This window comes from Solea solea, chromosome 6 (assembly GCF_958295425.1).
Source record: "Solea solea chromosome 6, fSolSol10.1, whole genome shotgun sequence".
NCBI lineage: Eukaryota > Metazoa > Chordata > Actinopteri > Pleuronectiformes > Soleidae > Solea > Solea solea.
This window is the reverse complement of record NC_081139.1, coordinates 32,018,588-32,031,670: the sequence shown is the minus strand read 5'-3', so window position 1 is coordinate 32,031,670 and position 13,083 is coordinate 32,018,588. Positions and strand designations below refer to the sequence as shown.

The following is a 13,083-nucleotide window of genomic DNA, read 5'->3' as shown; positions in this document are numbered from 1 at the left end:
CTGAATAGGAAAATATCTAATCCGAAAATATCCATGTATACACAATAATAGTAATATACGAAGGGTATAAAGAGTTGGCAAACCGTTCAGCATCGGCTGGTGACACAAACATCTTTAATGTGTTGTTGTAGTCGACATGGAGCTTGGCTGGAAAGCGCAGGGAACATTTAGCACCAGCTTCGGTTAGCCGCTTCCTCACCAGAGCCGGCCCTGGGCATAGGCAGTATAGGCAAATGCTAGGGGCGCCGTCATCCGCAGGGGGCTCCGAAAACGGAGAAAAAAAAAAAAATAATAATTTTTTTTTTAATTATAAATACTACTTTTTTTTTTTTTTTTTTTTTTTTTTTTTTTACCAGTGCCATTATTACTATTATTTCGAAATATTATATAAGCCCACAGCAACATAAAGTCATAGCAAAGATTATTAAATAATGCAGAAGCCTTTTTTCTGGGTGCAACGAGCCGTTGTTCTGTACCTGCCCTCTGTGAGGGGGGCGGGGTCAAGAGGCCAGCTGCCTGAATCTGACTGGACCGTGACCCAGAGACGAAGAAAAAGATTAATGACACTGTATCGAAATTATGTCCAAAAGACTGAAGCCATCTGGCGCCCAAGGAAGGAAAAGAAGGAAAGAAGAGGAAGAAAAACGTGAAAAAGATTGAGGTACAGTAATGTCAATGTGATGAAGTGCATGAAATTAATAGTTTAATGCATCGTAGTTACCGTTGTTGGAGCAGAGTGTTAGCTTGCTAGCTTACTTCGGACGATAGCAACATTGTTTAATAATCAATAAATAGCTGAGTCGAAGTGTGTTAATGTTACTACACCTTAAATTCATCAGGGACGTTTGGAAACTTAACGTTAGGCCTGTTCAGGTGTTATTTTACAGGTGTCTTTCCTGCTTGTATGTCAGTTAAAATGCTTTTAGTTGTCCATCCCCTTTGTAATAGGGTGGTTGTAAGCCTTTGGTTTTATGTGTCACAGTTTATGTTTGTTAAAGTTTACATCAGTGTTAAAGTGCAGTTAGAGTGTATGACTGTTAATATTTCATACCTTAGCTTTCCCATATCATTCATAGGCTATATATACATATATATTTATTTCACTGCACTTTACTGTTTTTTTTCACTATGGTTAGACTGAATTGCACTGCAATGACAATAAAGTTGAATGACTCTCATCACATTTTCATTATTAGTCTATATTAGTCTCATGTATAGCACACCAAGTATCTGTGTTTTTATTAAAATGTAACATGCAGTCGTCACATATACTTCTCTTCTCTCTTCAGATGCACTTTTAAAATATTTCAGTACCACCCCCAGTGACACAGCATCAGGTGCTCCTGTCCTTTTTAATTTTATCACTTGTTTCTTTCTTTAGTTTTTATTTGGTGTGATATTTTTTACTCAAAGAAATAAAATCTTAAATACACACATGCAGTTTCTGTGTGATTGTATGAAAGTTGATTGTGAAATTGACTGCTGCGATGCAAGGGGGCGCCAGCTAAAATCTTGCCTAGGGCACCAAATTACTCAGGGCCGGCACTGTTCCTCACGTTCGTAAAGGCTTGTCGCTGTGCCGAGACCTCCGCCGTGTAGTCGGGGAAAATGGAGGCTCTCTCACCGTGATAGTGCAGGGGTGCTATAATACGTTGATCATGTCCCTGTCGTTGTGTACCTTGGCAATGCTGATCCGCGGTTGTTCATTAGGCCGAGGCTTTGGTCTTAGGCTACGATGAGCCCAGTCTATTTTCACATGTCTGCTAAAGTTGTCTTAGCCGAGTAGCTCTGGGATCAGCTTAGAAACAAAATCAGTAGGGCTGCCTTTCTCTTCACCATCTTTAATGCCCACAATCCTGACATTGAGTCTCCAAGTCATTCACTTTAGGTCTGATGAGACCATTAGCCACCTGTAGCTCATTGCACGTAGCTTCCAGTGCTGTTATGCGGCCGTCATTAGCTGACATGACTCCATCGAAATCATCAGCGGCGCTCAGTTTCATGGTGTTTCTTCTGAAGCGACGATAGCGTTGCTTCAATTGCATCTAGTCGGCCCTCAAAAGATTTCTTTAAGCCATCTACCAGAAAGGTGATTTTCACAAGCTCAGCCCCGTGATTAGCGATACCCGCTAATATAGCATCGTTGCACTGGTTGTATTTGTTGTGGTTACTTTGGGGTTCCCCAGAAGGAGCAATATTTAACTTTTGGCCCCAAATTGGCCAATTGGCCACAAAATTAGCATTTTCTCTATGGCCACTTTTTTCCTTTGTATAATGCAATAGGATACATTTTCTACAACATTGACCCTTGAAAGTAAAAAACAAAACAAAAAAAAAACATCTATATAAGTTCTATATGGCTACAATCGTAAACAGCAGACCATGAGAGATGTGTCAATCCTGATTCCTGAAGTCCCATACCTTCTGGATTTTTTCCAGGACTAATATTTTCCAGGGGCCATTGGGACCGCTTGCAGACCACTCAGTTATATTGTTGGGCTCTAGGGGCCACTCAGGGTTGTTCAGTGGCTATTTGGGTACCTTGCAGACGACTGAGAAGGCCATAAAATGCATCTGTATTTTGGCCCACCCAGAATTTATGAGGGTTTTTTGGGGAGCCTTGTAGACCACGAAATTGGTTACATGAAGCATTTTTATTCTGGGGGACATGCAGGTGCACTGTTGGTCCCTAGAGTCACTCTTGCGGCCCTTAGAAAGCACTGCAGACAAATCCAATGCATTTTAAATGAGTAGACCCTGTGGGCCCAAGATTCATATTGTTAGGGTCTAATAAAGATAAACTGGGTGATACTGAGAGATTGGCCTCCAGAGTCTTGATCAGTGCCCCCTGGTGCCCAAAAATGCAACTACCATGAATAACTGCATACTTGGATACTGGCACTGCGATATTGGCTTACTGGCAAAATGGTCCCAATACACATGAATGGATGGCAGGCCCAACATAGTAAATGTTGTGAAAAAAATTCAACTTTTAGGTAAAACCGGGCAAAAAAGGCCAACTTCTCATGAAAAAACCCTAACCCTTACCCTAACCCTAACCCTAACCCTAACCCTTACCCTAACCCTAACCCTTACCCTTACCCCTAACCCTTACCCTAACCCTAACCCTTACCCCTTACCCTAACCCTTACCCTAACCCTTACCCTAACCCTAACCCTTAAGTTATTTTTGGTGGGCTTTGCTGTATAGCTGCGCCCTTTGAGTGTGTCAAATGTCAAGCAGCTGTCCGTCACGGCTCAGAGGTGCACTTAGATCACCTGGGGGTGGAGGTGAGCAGCAGCAGCCTTTGTTATGCGCACTTCAGAAACACGGCACCACAACAAGTAACTTGTGCGCCAAGATCTTGAGTTGGCCCCAGACACTGGTGGGCCATCGCTTCTCGGCCTTTTGGCTAAGATCAAGTGTAGTATCTGTTCTTATCAGTTTAATATCTGATATGTCCTCTATATGGGGATTAAATATTAAAAGCATTTTTGAGCATTGGGCGGTGAAACCTTGGGCTTGCTCTCTTCACTCCTTGCATTGACCTGGTATTGCAGTGCCACCAGGAACGGTGCACCGTTCTCTTTTTTTCTGTGAAAACCAAAGCAAGGCTGAAACTGGAAGGACATTAACGTGTGACCGTGCGTCAACGTAATTGCAAGCCCACGTTTCTTGTAAGGAAGCAGCAGTGTAAAAGCGTGCTGCAGTGTAAAAGCGTGCTGCAGTGTAAAAGCTTACAGCACCTGGTATTCCCAGGCGGTCTCCGATCCAAGTACTAACCAGGCCCGACCCTGCTTAGCTTCCGAGATCAGACGAGATTGGGCGTGCTCAGGGTGGTGTGGCCGTAAGCCGACGGGCAGGTGACACAGACTCCTTTTATAGACCAGGCAAGGCCCCCTGCTCGTGGAGGGGCTCAAAAGGCAGCCTTCCGAACACACTGCACTTGAGCGTTTATCGCCACTACCTGCTACACTCTATTCCAGTATTAGGAAGCTACACCGAGATGGGTAAGCTGCTGTTGGTGCCGTCAGGTGCAGTTGTTGCTGAATCGATAGGAAATGACAGCCAGGTATGCCAGTGAAAAGGTCGAGTGTTTCCTCTCCAATGTGTGCCGGAGGTTGAAGTTGAACACAGCACAGCATTAACGAGCACCTGAGTCAAGGCATTGGACTCTGGGACTATCCATTTCCTGCACCATCAGCCAAAGAGCTGTGTCTGGGAACAGCCACCCAGTGCTGGGCAAGTACACCTCATACTTACCTGGCAGGGGAGATACCATGATCAAGAAGGTGGTTCACCCAGGGCGAGGCTCAGCCATTGCACTCTGGTTGTGCTGACCCCTGCAAATTCCCCAAACGTGGGAATCTTGACTGCATAATTTTTGCTAGTGGGGTACTGCGTCCGCGCTCTCCCCCGATGACGTAGTTGTAAGCAAAGGTCAGCCGCCCAAGGTTCCGCCTTGTGTGCCCATCTCCAGGCTTCTCACGTGCTCGCAGAGCGACATCCCCAGTCTTTCCAAGTTGCTGGGAATGGGATGGTTGTGGGTGTTGTCTTTTAGCTCTAAGGAAATGTCATGCTCCCTTTCCCGGCTCTTTGTAGGTAGAACTGGATTGTTGGAGATGGATCCATGGCCATCATGCCAAGGGTTAATACTTTGGCGCTTGCTCCGTCCACTCCTGTACATTGACCTGATATTGAAGCGATGCCAGGAGCAGCTCACCATTTCAGAAGCCCGGAGGAGTTGGGAAACGGCCCGGCAGTTTGTACTGCTCGGTGTGACACAGAGCTGCTTTGCTCATGCACTCACATCTACCACTAAACCTTGGAGGTGTCCCCCGTGAGCGAGGAATGTGCCACAGCCTCAGCGGTTGATAGAAAACTGCAGCACACAACCAACGGTAAGAATGCGCTTCCAAACATGCAGTCAAATGTGGGCGGTTGATTGGCCGGCAAACCAAAAACGTTGAAGAAAGGCTGTCCCAAGGTGGCCGGCCGGGCCGACCGAGACTGTGGTGACTCTGGCGGATAGACTCCTTGGCTGCTCTCAAGGAGAGGGGCTATGTTGACTCTGGTTTTTCTTCAAAATGCTCAAGTCTTTCGCCTTTTACTAAAGACTTCCGTGGAGAGGAACGTCCAAGAGTTTAAGTTATTTTTGGTGGGCTTTGCTGTATGGCTGCGCCCTTTGATTGTGTCAAATGTCAAGCAGCTGTCCGTCACGGCTCAGAGGTGCACTTAGATCACCTGGGGGTGGAGGTGAGCAGCAGCAGCCTTTGTTATGCGCACTTCAGAAACACGGCACCACAACAAGTAACTTGTGCGCCAAGATCTTGAGTTGGCCCCAGACACTGGTGGGCCATCGCTTCTCGGCCTTTTGGCTAAGATCAAGTGTAGTATCTGTTCTTATCAGTTTAATATCTGATATGTCCTCTATATGGGGATTAAATATTAAATGCATTTTTGAGCATTGGGCGGTGAAACCTTGGGCTTGCTCTCTTCACTCCTTGCATTGACCTGGTATTGCAGTGCCACCAGGAACGGTGCACCGTTCTCTTTTTTTCTGTGAAAACCAAAGCAAGGCTGAAACTGGAAGGACATTAACGTGTGCCCGTGCGTCAACGTAATTGCAAGCCCACGTTTCTTGTAAGGAAGCAGCAGTGTAAAAGCTTACAGCACCTGGTATTCCCAGGCGGTCTCCCATCCAAGTACTAACCAGGCCCGACCCTGCTTAGCTTCCGAGATCAGACGAGATCGGGCGTGCTCAGGGTGGTGTGGCCGTAAGCCGACGGGCAGGTGACACAGACTCCTTTTATAGACCAGGCAAGGCCCCCTGCTCGTGGAGGGGCTCAAAAGGCAGCCTTCGGAACACACTGCACTTGAGCCTTTATCGCCACTACCTGCTACACTCTATTCCAGTATTAGGAAGCTACACCGAGATGGGTAAGCTGCTGTTGGTGCCGTCAGGTGCAGTTGTTGCTGAATCGATAGGAAATGACAGCCAGGTATGCCAGTGAAAAGGTCGAGTGTTTCCTCTCCAATGTGTGCCGGAGGTTGAAGTTGAACACAGCACAGCATTAACGAGCACCTGAGTCAAGGCATTGGACTCTGGGACTATCCATTTCCTGCACCATCAGCCAAAGAGCTGTGTCTGGGAACAGCCACCCAGTGCTGGGCAAGTACACCTCATACTTACCTGGCAGGGGAGATACCATGATCAAGAAGGTGGTTCACCCAGGGCGAGGCTCAGCCATTGCACTCTGGTTGTGCTGACCCCTGCAAATTCCCCAAACGTGGGAATCTTGACTGCATAATTTTTGCTAGTGGGGTACTGCGTCCGCGCTCTCCCCCGATGACGTAGTTGTAAGCAAAGGTCAGCCGCCCAAGGTTCCGCCTTGTGTGCCCATCTCCAGGCTTCTCACGTGCTCGCAGAGCGACATCCCCAGTCTTTCCAAGTTGCTGGGAATGGGATGGTTGTGGGTGTTGTCTTTTAGCTCTAAGGAAATGTCATGCTCCCTTTCCCGGCTCTTTGTAGGTAGAACTGGATTGTTGGAGATGGATCCATGGCCATCATGCCAAGGGTTAATACTTTGGCGCTTGCTCCGTCCACTCCTGTACATTGACCTGATATTGAAGCGATGCCAGGAGCAGCTCACCATTTCAGAAGCCCGGAGGAGTTGGGAAACGGCCCGGCAGTTTGTACTGCTCGGTGTGACACAGAGCTGCTTTGCTCATGCACTCACATCTACCACTAAACCTTGGAGGTGTCCCCCGTGAGCGAGGAATGTGCCACAGCCTCAGCGGTTGATAGAAAACTGCAGCACACAACCAACGGTAAGAATGCGCTTCCAAACATGCAGTCAAATGTGGGCGGTTGATTGGCCGGCAAACCAAAAACGTTGAAGAAAGGCTGTCCCAAGGTGGCCGGCCGGGCCGACCGAGACTGTGGTGACTCTGGCGGATAGACTCCTTGGCTGCTCTCAAGGAGAGGGGCTATGTTGACTCTGGTTTTTCTTCAAAATGCTCAAGTCTTTCGCCTTTTACTAAAGACTTCCGTGGAGAGGAACGTCCAAGAGTTTAAGTTATTTTTGGTGGGCTTTGCTGTATGGCTGCGCCCTTTGATTGTGTCAAATGTCAAGCAGCTGTCCGTCACGGCTCAGAGGTGCACTTAGATCACCTGGGGGTGGAGGTGAGCAGCAGCAGCCTTTGTTATGCGCACTTCAGAAACACGGCACCACAACAAGTAACTTGTGCGCCAAGATCTTGAGTTGGCCCCAGACACTGGTGGGCCATCGCTTCTCGGCCTTTTGGCTAAGATCAAGTGTAGTATCTGTTCTTATCAGTTTAATATCTGATATGTCCTCTATATGGGGATTAAATATTAAATGCATTTTTGAGCATTGGGCGGTGAAACCTTGGGCTTGCTCTCTTCACTCCTTGCATTGACCTGGTATTGCAGTGCCACCAGGAACGGTGCACCGTTCTCTTTTTTTCTGTGAAAACCAAAGCAAGGCTGAAACTGGAAGGACATTAACGTGTGCCCGTGCGTCAACGTAATTGCAAGCCCACGTTTCTTGTAAGGAAGCAGCAGTGTAAAAGCGTGCTGCAGTCTAAAAGCGTGCTGCAGTCTAAAAGCGTGCTGCAGTGTAAAAGCTTACAGCACCTGGTATTCCCAGGCGGTCTCCCATCCAAGTACTAACCAGGCCCGACCCTGCTTAGCTTCCGAGATCAGACGAGATCGGGCGTGCTCAGGGTGGTGTGGCCGTAAGCCGACGGGCAGGTGACACAGACTCCTTTTATAGACCAGGCAAGGCCCCCTGCTCGTGGAGGGGCTCAAAAGGCAGCCTTCGGAACACACTGCACTTGAGCCTTTATCGCCACTACCTGCTACACTCTATTCCAGTATTAGGAAGCTACACCGAGATGGGTAAGCTGCTGTTGGTGCCGTCAGGTGCAGTTGTTGCTGAATCGATAGGAAATGACAGCCAGGTATGCCAGTGAAAAGGTCGAGTGTTTCCTCTCCAATGTGTGCCGGAGGTTGAAGTTGAACACAGCACAGCATTAACGAGCACCTGAGTCAAGGCATTGGACTCTGGGACTATCCATTTCCTGCACCATCAGCCAAAGAGCTGTGTCTGGGAACAGCCACCCAGTGCTGGGCAAGTACACCTCATACTTACCTGGCAGGGGAGATACCATGATCAAGAAGGTGGTTCACCCAGGGCGAGGCTCAGCCATTGCACTCTGGTTGTGCTGACCCCTGCAAGTTCCCCAAACGTGGGAATCTTGACTGCATAATTTTTGCTAGCGGGGTACTGCGTCCGCGCTCTCCCCCGATGACGTAGTTGTAAGCAAAGGTCAGCCGCCCAAGGTTCCGCCTTGTGTGCCCATCTCCAGGCTTCTCACGTGCTCGCAGAGCGACATCCCCAGTCTTTCCAAGTTGCTGGGAATGGGATGGTTGTGGGTGTTGTCTTTTAGCTCTAAGGAAATGTCATGCTCCCTTTCCCGGCTCTTTGTAGGTAGAACTGGATTGTTGGAGATGGATCCATGGCCATCATGCCAAGGGTTAATACTTTGGCGCTTGCTCCGTCCACTCCTGTACATTGACCTGATATTGAAGCGATGCCAGGAGCAGCTCACCATTTCAGAAGCCCGGAGGAGTTGGGAAACGGCCCGGCAGTTTGTACTGCTCGGTGTGACACAGAGCTGCTTTGCTCATGCACTCACATCTACCACTAAACCTTGGAGGTGTCCCCCGTGAGCGAGGAATGTGCCACAGCCTCAGCGGTTGATAGAAAACTGCAGCACACAACCAACGGTAAGAATGCGCTTCCAAACATGCAGTCAAATGTGGGCGGTTGATTGGCCGGCAAACCAAAAACGTTGAAGAAAGGCTGTCCCAAGGTGGCCGGCCGGGCCGACCGAGACTGTGGTGACTCTGGCGGATAGACTCCTTGGCTGCTCTCAAGGAGAGGGGCTATGTTGACTCTGGTTTTTCTTCAAAATGCTCAAGTCTTTCGCCTTTTACTAAAGACTTCCGTGGAGAGGAACGTCCAAGAGTTTAAGTTATTTTTGGTGGGCTTTGCTGTATGGCTGCGCCCTTTGATTGTGTCAAATGTCAAGCAGCTGTCCGTCACGGCTCAGAGGTGCACTTAGATCACCTGGGGGTGGAGGTGAGCAGCAGCAGCCTTTGTTATGCGCACTTCAGAAACACGGCACCACAACAAGTAACTTGTGCGCCAAGATCTTGAGTTGGCCCCAGACACTGGTGGGCCATCGCTTCTCGGCCTTTTGGCTAAGATCAAGTGTAGTATCTGTTCTTATCAGTTTAATATCTGATATGTCCTCTATATGGGGATTAAATATTAAATGCATTTTTGAGCATTGGGCGGTGAAACCTTGGGCTTGCTCTCTTCACTCCTTGCATTGACCTGGTATTGCAGTGCCACCAGGAACGGTGCACCGTTCTCTTTTTTTCTGTGAAAACCAAAGCAAGGCTGAAACTGGAAGGACATTAACGTGTGCCCGTGCGTCAACGTAATTGCAAGCCCACGTTTCTTGTAAGGAAGCAGCAGTGTAAAAGCGTGCTGCAGTCTAAAAGCGTGCTGCAGTGTAAAAGCTTACAGCACCTGGTATTCCCAGGCGGTCTCCCATCCAAGTACTAACCAGGCCCGACCCTGCTTAGCTTCCGAGATCAGACGAGATCGGGCGTGCTCAGGGTGGTGTGGCCGTAAGCCGACGGGCAGGTGACACAGACTCCTTTTATAGACCAGGCAAGGCCCCCTGCTCGTGGAGGGGCTCAAAAGGCAGCCTTCGGAACACACTGCACTTGAGCCTTTATCGCCACTACCTGCTACACTCTATTCCAGTATTAGGAAGCTACACCGAGATGGGTAAGCTGCTGTTGGTGCCGTCAGGTGCAGTTGTTGCTGAATCGATAGGAAATGACAGCCAGGTATGCCAGTGAAAAGGTCGAGTGTTTCCTCTCCAATGTGTGCCGGAGGTTGAAGTTGAACACAGCACAGCATTAACGAGCACCTGAGTCAAGGCATTGGACTCTGGGACTATCCATTTCCTGCACCATCAGCCAAAGAGCTGTGTCTGGGAACAGCCACCCAGTGCTGGGCAAGTACACCTCATACTTACCTGGCAGGGGAGATACCATGATCAAGAAGGTGGTTCACCCAGGGCGAGGCTCAGCCATTGCACTCTGGTTGTGCTGACCCCTGCAAATTCCCCAAACGTGGGAATCTTGACTGCATAATTTTTGCTAGTGGGGTACTGCGTCCGCGCTCTCCCCCGATGACGTAGTTGTAAGCAAAGGTCAGCCGCCCAAGGTTCCGCCTTGTGTGCCCATCTCCAGGCTTCTCACGTGCTCGCAGAGCGACATCCCCAGTCTTTCCAAGTTGCTGGGAATGGGATGGTTGTGGGTGTTGTCTTTTAGCTCTAAGGAAATGTCATGCTCCCTTTCCCGGCTCTTTGTAGGTAGAACTGGATTGTTGGAGATGGATCCATGGCCATCATGCCAAGGGTTAATACTTTGGCGCTTGCTCCGTCCACTCCTGTACATTGACCTGATATTGAAGCGATGCCAGGAGCAGCTCACCATTTCAGAAGCCCGGAGGAGTTGGGAAACGGCCCGGCAGTTTGTACTGCTCGGTGTGACACAGAGCTGCTTTGCTCATGCACTCACATCTACCACTAAACCTTGGAGGTGTCCCCCGTGAGCGAGGAATGTGCCACAGCCTCAGCGGTTGATAGAAAACTGCAGCACACAACCAACGGTAAGAATGCGCTTCCAAACATGCAGTCAAATGTGGGCGGTTGATTGGCCGGCAAACCAAAAACGTTGAAGAAAGGCTGTCCCAAGGTGGCCGGCCGGGCCGACCGAGACTGTGGTGACTCTGGCGGATAGACTCCTTGGCTGCTCTCAAGGAGAGGGGCTATGTTGACTCTGGTTTTTCTTCAAAATGCTCAAGTCTTTCGCCTTTTACTAAAGACTTCCGTGGAGAGGAACGTCCAAGAGTTTAAGTTATTTTTGGTGGGCTTTGCTGTATGGCTGCGCCCTTTGATTGTGTCAAATGTCAAGCAGCTGTCCGTCACGGCTCAGAGGTGCACTTAGATCACCTGGGGGTGGAGGTGAGCAGCAGCAGCCTTTGTTATGCGCACTTCAGAAACACGGCACCACAACAAGTAACTTGTGCGCCAAGATCTTGAGTTGGCCCCAGACACTGGTGGGCCATCGCTTCTCGGCCTTTTGGCTAAGATCAAGTGTAGTATCTGTTCTTATCAGTTTAATATCTGATATGTCCTCTATATGGGGATTAAATATTAAATGCATTTTTGAGCATTGGGCGGTGAAACCTTGGGCTTGCTCTCTTCACTCCTTGCATTGACCTGGTATTGCAGTGCCACCAGGAACGGTGCACCGTTCTCTTTTTTTCTGTGAAAACCAAAGCAAGGCTGAAACTGGAAGGACATTAACGTGTGCCCGTGCGTCAACGTAATTGCAAGCCCACGTTTCTTGTAAGGAAGCAGCAGTGTAAAAGCGTGCTGCAGTCTAAAAGCGTGCTGCAGTCTAAAAGCGTGCTGCAGTGTAAAAGCTTACAGCACCTGGTATTCCCAGGCGGTCTCCCATCCAAGTACTAACCAGGCCCGACCCTGCTTAGCTTCCGAGATCAGACGAGATCGGGCGTGCTCAGGGTGGTGTGGCCGTAAGCCGACGGGCAGGTGACACAGACTCCTTTTATAGACCAGGCAAGGCCCCCTGCTCGTGGAGGGGCTCAAAAGGCAGCCTTCGGAACACACTGCACTTGAGCCTTTATCGCCACTACCTGCTACACTCTATTCCAGTATTAGGAAGCTACACCGAGATGGGTAAGCTGCTGTTGGTGCCGTCAGGTGCAGTTGTTGCTGAATCGATAGGAAATGACAGCCAGGTATGCCAGTGAAAAGGTCGAGTGTTTCCTCTCCAATGTGTGCCGGAGGTTGAAGTTGAACACAGCACAGCATTAACGAGCACCTGAGTCAAGGCATTGGACTCTGGGACTATCCATTTCCTGCACCATCAGCCAAAGAGCTGTGTCTGGGAACAGCCACCCAGTGCTGGGCAAGTACACCTCATACTTACCTGGCAGGGGAGATACCATGATCAAGAAGGTGGTTCACCCAGGGCGAGGCTCAGCCATTGCACTCTGGTTGTGCTGACCCCTGCAAATTCCCCAAACGTGGGAATCTTGACTGCATAATTTTTGCTAGTGGGGTACTGCGTCCGCGCTCTCCCCCGATGACGTAGTTGTAAGCAAAGGTCAGCCGCCCAAGGTTCCGCCTTGTGTGCCCATCTCCAGGCTTCTCACGTGCTCGCAGAGCGACATCCCCAGTCTTTCCAAGTTGCTGGGAATGGGATGGTTGTGGGTGTTGTCTTTTAGCTCTAAGGAAATGTCATGCTCCCTTTCCCGGCTCTTTGTAGGTAGAACTGGATTGTTGGAGATGGATCCATGGCCATCATGCCAAGGGTTAATACTTTGGCGCTTGCTCCGTCCACTCCTGTACATTGACCTGATATTGAAGCGATGCCAGGAGCAGCTCACCATTTCAGAAGCCCGGAGGAGTTGGGAAACGGCCCGGCAGTTTGTACTGCTCGGTGTGACACAGAGCTGCTTTGCTCATGCACTCACATCTACCACTAAACCTTGGAGGTGTCCCCCGTGAGCGAGGAATGTGCCACAGCCTCAGCGGTTGATAGAAAACTGCAGCACACAACCAACGGTAAGAATGCGCTTCCAAACATGCAGTCAAATGTGGGCGGTTGATTGGCCGGCAAACCAAAAACGTTGAAGAAAGGCTGTCCCAAGGTGGCCGGCCGGGCCGACCGAGACTGTGGTGACTCTGGCGGATAGACTCCTTGGCTGCTCTCAAGGAGAGGGGCTATGTTGACTCTGGTTTTTCTTCAAAATGCTCAAGTCTTTCGCCTTTTACTAAAGACTTCCGTGGAGAGGAACGTCCAAGAGTTTAAGTTATTTTTGGTGGGCTTTGCTGTATGGCTGCGCCCTTTGATTGTGTCAAATGTCAAGCAGCTGTCCGTCA

The 13,083-nt window shown here is 49.4% G+C and overlaps 20 non-coding genes across 20 annotated transcripts; 15 read left to right on the top strand and 5 right to left on the bottom strand.

Annotated features, from left to right (window-relative positions):
- The first annotated feature begins 3,392 nt into the window (after nt 1-3,392).
- On the top strand, nt 3,393-3,585 carry LOC131461779 (U2 spliceosomal RNA). The gene has a single exon (XR_009240691.1). It is a non-coding gene; the product is annotated as a U2 spliceosomal RNA (small nuclear RNA).
- A 149-nt stretch (nt 3,586-3,734) lies between these two features.
- Nucleotides 3,735-3,853, bottom strand: LOC131461585 (5S ribosomal RNA). Its single transcript, XR_009240516.1, has one exon. It is a non-coding gene; the product is annotated as a 5S ribosomal RNA (ribosomal RNA).
- A 402-nt stretch (nt 3,854-4,255) lies between these two features.
- LOC131461659 (U1 spliceosomal RNA) lies at nt 4,256-4,419 on the top strand. The gene has a single exon (XR_009240575.1). It is a non-coding gene; the product is annotated as a U1 spliceosomal RNA (small nuclear RNA).
- Nucleotides 4,420-5,066: 647 nt separating this feature from the next.
- LOC131461887 (U5 spliceosomal RNA) lies at nt 5,067-5,179 on the top strand. The gene has a single exon (XR_009240794.1). It is a non-coding gene; the product is annotated as a U5 spliceosomal RNA (small nuclear RNA).
- Nucleotides 5,180-5,358: 179 nt separating this feature from the next.
- LOC131461762 (U2 spliceosomal RNA) lies at nt 5,359-5,551 on the top strand. Its single transcript, XR_009240675.1, has one exon. It is a non-coding gene; the product is annotated as a U2 spliceosomal RNA (small nuclear RNA).
- A 113-nt stretch (nt 5,552-5,664) lies between these two features.
- On the bottom strand, nt 5,665-5,783 carry LOC131461571 (5S ribosomal RNA). The gene has a single exon (XR_009240502.1). It is a non-coding gene; the product is annotated as a 5S ribosomal RNA (ribosomal RNA).
- A 402-nt stretch (nt 5,784-6,185) lies between these two features.
- LOC131461658 (U1 spliceosomal RNA) lies at nt 6,186-6,349 on the top strand. Its single transcript, XR_009240574.1, has one exon. It is a non-coding gene; the product is annotated as a U1 spliceosomal RNA (small nuclear RNA).
- Nucleotides 6,350-6,996: 647 nt separating this feature from the next.
- Nucleotides 6,997-7,109, top strand: LOC131461885 (U5 spliceosomal RNA). Its single transcript, XR_009240792.1, has one exon. It is a non-coding gene; the product is annotated as a U5 spliceosomal RNA (small nuclear RNA).
- Nucleotides 7,110-7,288: 179 nt separating this feature from the next.
- On the top strand, nt 7,289-7,481 carry LOC131461761 (U2 spliceosomal RNA). Its single transcript, XR_009240674.1, has one exon. It is a non-coding gene; the product is annotated as a U2 spliceosomal RNA (small nuclear RNA).
- Nucleotides 7,482-7,648: 167 nt separating this feature from the next.
- Nucleotides 7,649-7,767, bottom strand: LOC131461570 (5S ribosomal RNA). The gene has a single exon (XR_009240501.1). It is a non-coding gene; the product is annotated as a 5S ribosomal RNA (ribosomal RNA).
- A 402-nt stretch (nt 7,768-8,169) lies between these two features.
- LOC131461687 (U1 spliceosomal RNA) lies at nt 8,170-8,333 on the top strand. The gene has a single exon (XR_009240602.1). It is a non-coding gene; the product is annotated as a U1 spliceosomal RNA (small nuclear RNA).
- Nucleotides 8,334-8,980: 647 nt separating this feature from the next.
- On the top strand, nt 8,981-9,093 carry LOC131461884 (U5 spliceosomal RNA). Its single transcript, XR_009240791.1, has one exon. It is a non-coding gene; the product is annotated as a U5 spliceosomal RNA (small nuclear RNA).
- Nucleotides 9,094-9,272: 179 nt separating this feature from the next.
- On the top strand, nt 9,273-9,465 carry LOC131461760 (U2 spliceosomal RNA). Its single transcript, XR_009240673.1, has one exon. It is a non-coding gene; the product is annotated as a U2 spliceosomal RNA (small nuclear RNA).
- Nucleotides 9,466-9,614: 149 nt separating this feature from the next.
- Nucleotides 9,615-9,733, bottom strand: LOC131461569 (5S ribosomal RNA). Its single transcript, XR_009240500.1, has one exon. It is a non-coding gene; the product is annotated as a 5S ribosomal RNA (ribosomal RNA).
- A 402-nt stretch (nt 9,734-10,135) lies between these two features.
- Nucleotides 10,136-10,299, top strand: LOC131461657 (U1 spliceosomal RNA). The gene has a single exon (XR_009240573.1). It is a non-coding gene; the product is annotated as a U1 spliceosomal RNA (small nuclear RNA).
- Nucleotides 10,300-10,946: 647 nt separating this feature from the next.
- On the top strand, nt 10,947-11,059 carry LOC131461883 (U5 spliceosomal RNA). The gene has a single exon (XR_009240790.1). It is a non-coding gene; the product is annotated as a U5 spliceosomal RNA (small nuclear RNA).
- A 179-nt stretch (nt 11,060-11,238) lies between these two features.
- On the top strand, nt 11,239-11,431 carry LOC131461758 (U2 spliceosomal RNA). The gene has a single exon (XR_009240671.1). It is a non-coding gene; the product is annotated as a U2 spliceosomal RNA (small nuclear RNA).
- Nucleotides 11,432-11,598: 167 nt separating this feature from the next.
- Nucleotides 11,599-11,717, bottom strand: LOC131461568 (5S ribosomal RNA). The gene has a single exon (XR_009240499.1). It is a non-coding gene; the product is annotated as a 5S ribosomal RNA (ribosomal RNA).
- Nucleotides 11,718-12,119: 402 nt separating this feature from the next.
- Nucleotides 12,120-12,283, top strand: LOC131461654 (U1 spliceosomal RNA). Its single transcript, XR_009240571.1, has one exon. It is a non-coding gene; the product is annotated as a U1 spliceosomal RNA (small nuclear RNA).
- A 647-nt stretch (nt 12,284-12,930) lies between these two features.
- LOC131461882 (U5 spliceosomal RNA) lies at nt 12,931-13,043 on the top strand. The gene has a single exon (XR_009240789.1). It is a non-coding gene; the product is annotated as a U5 spliceosomal RNA (small nuclear RNA).
- The last annotated feature ends 40 nt before the right edge of the window (nt 13,044-13,083 follow it).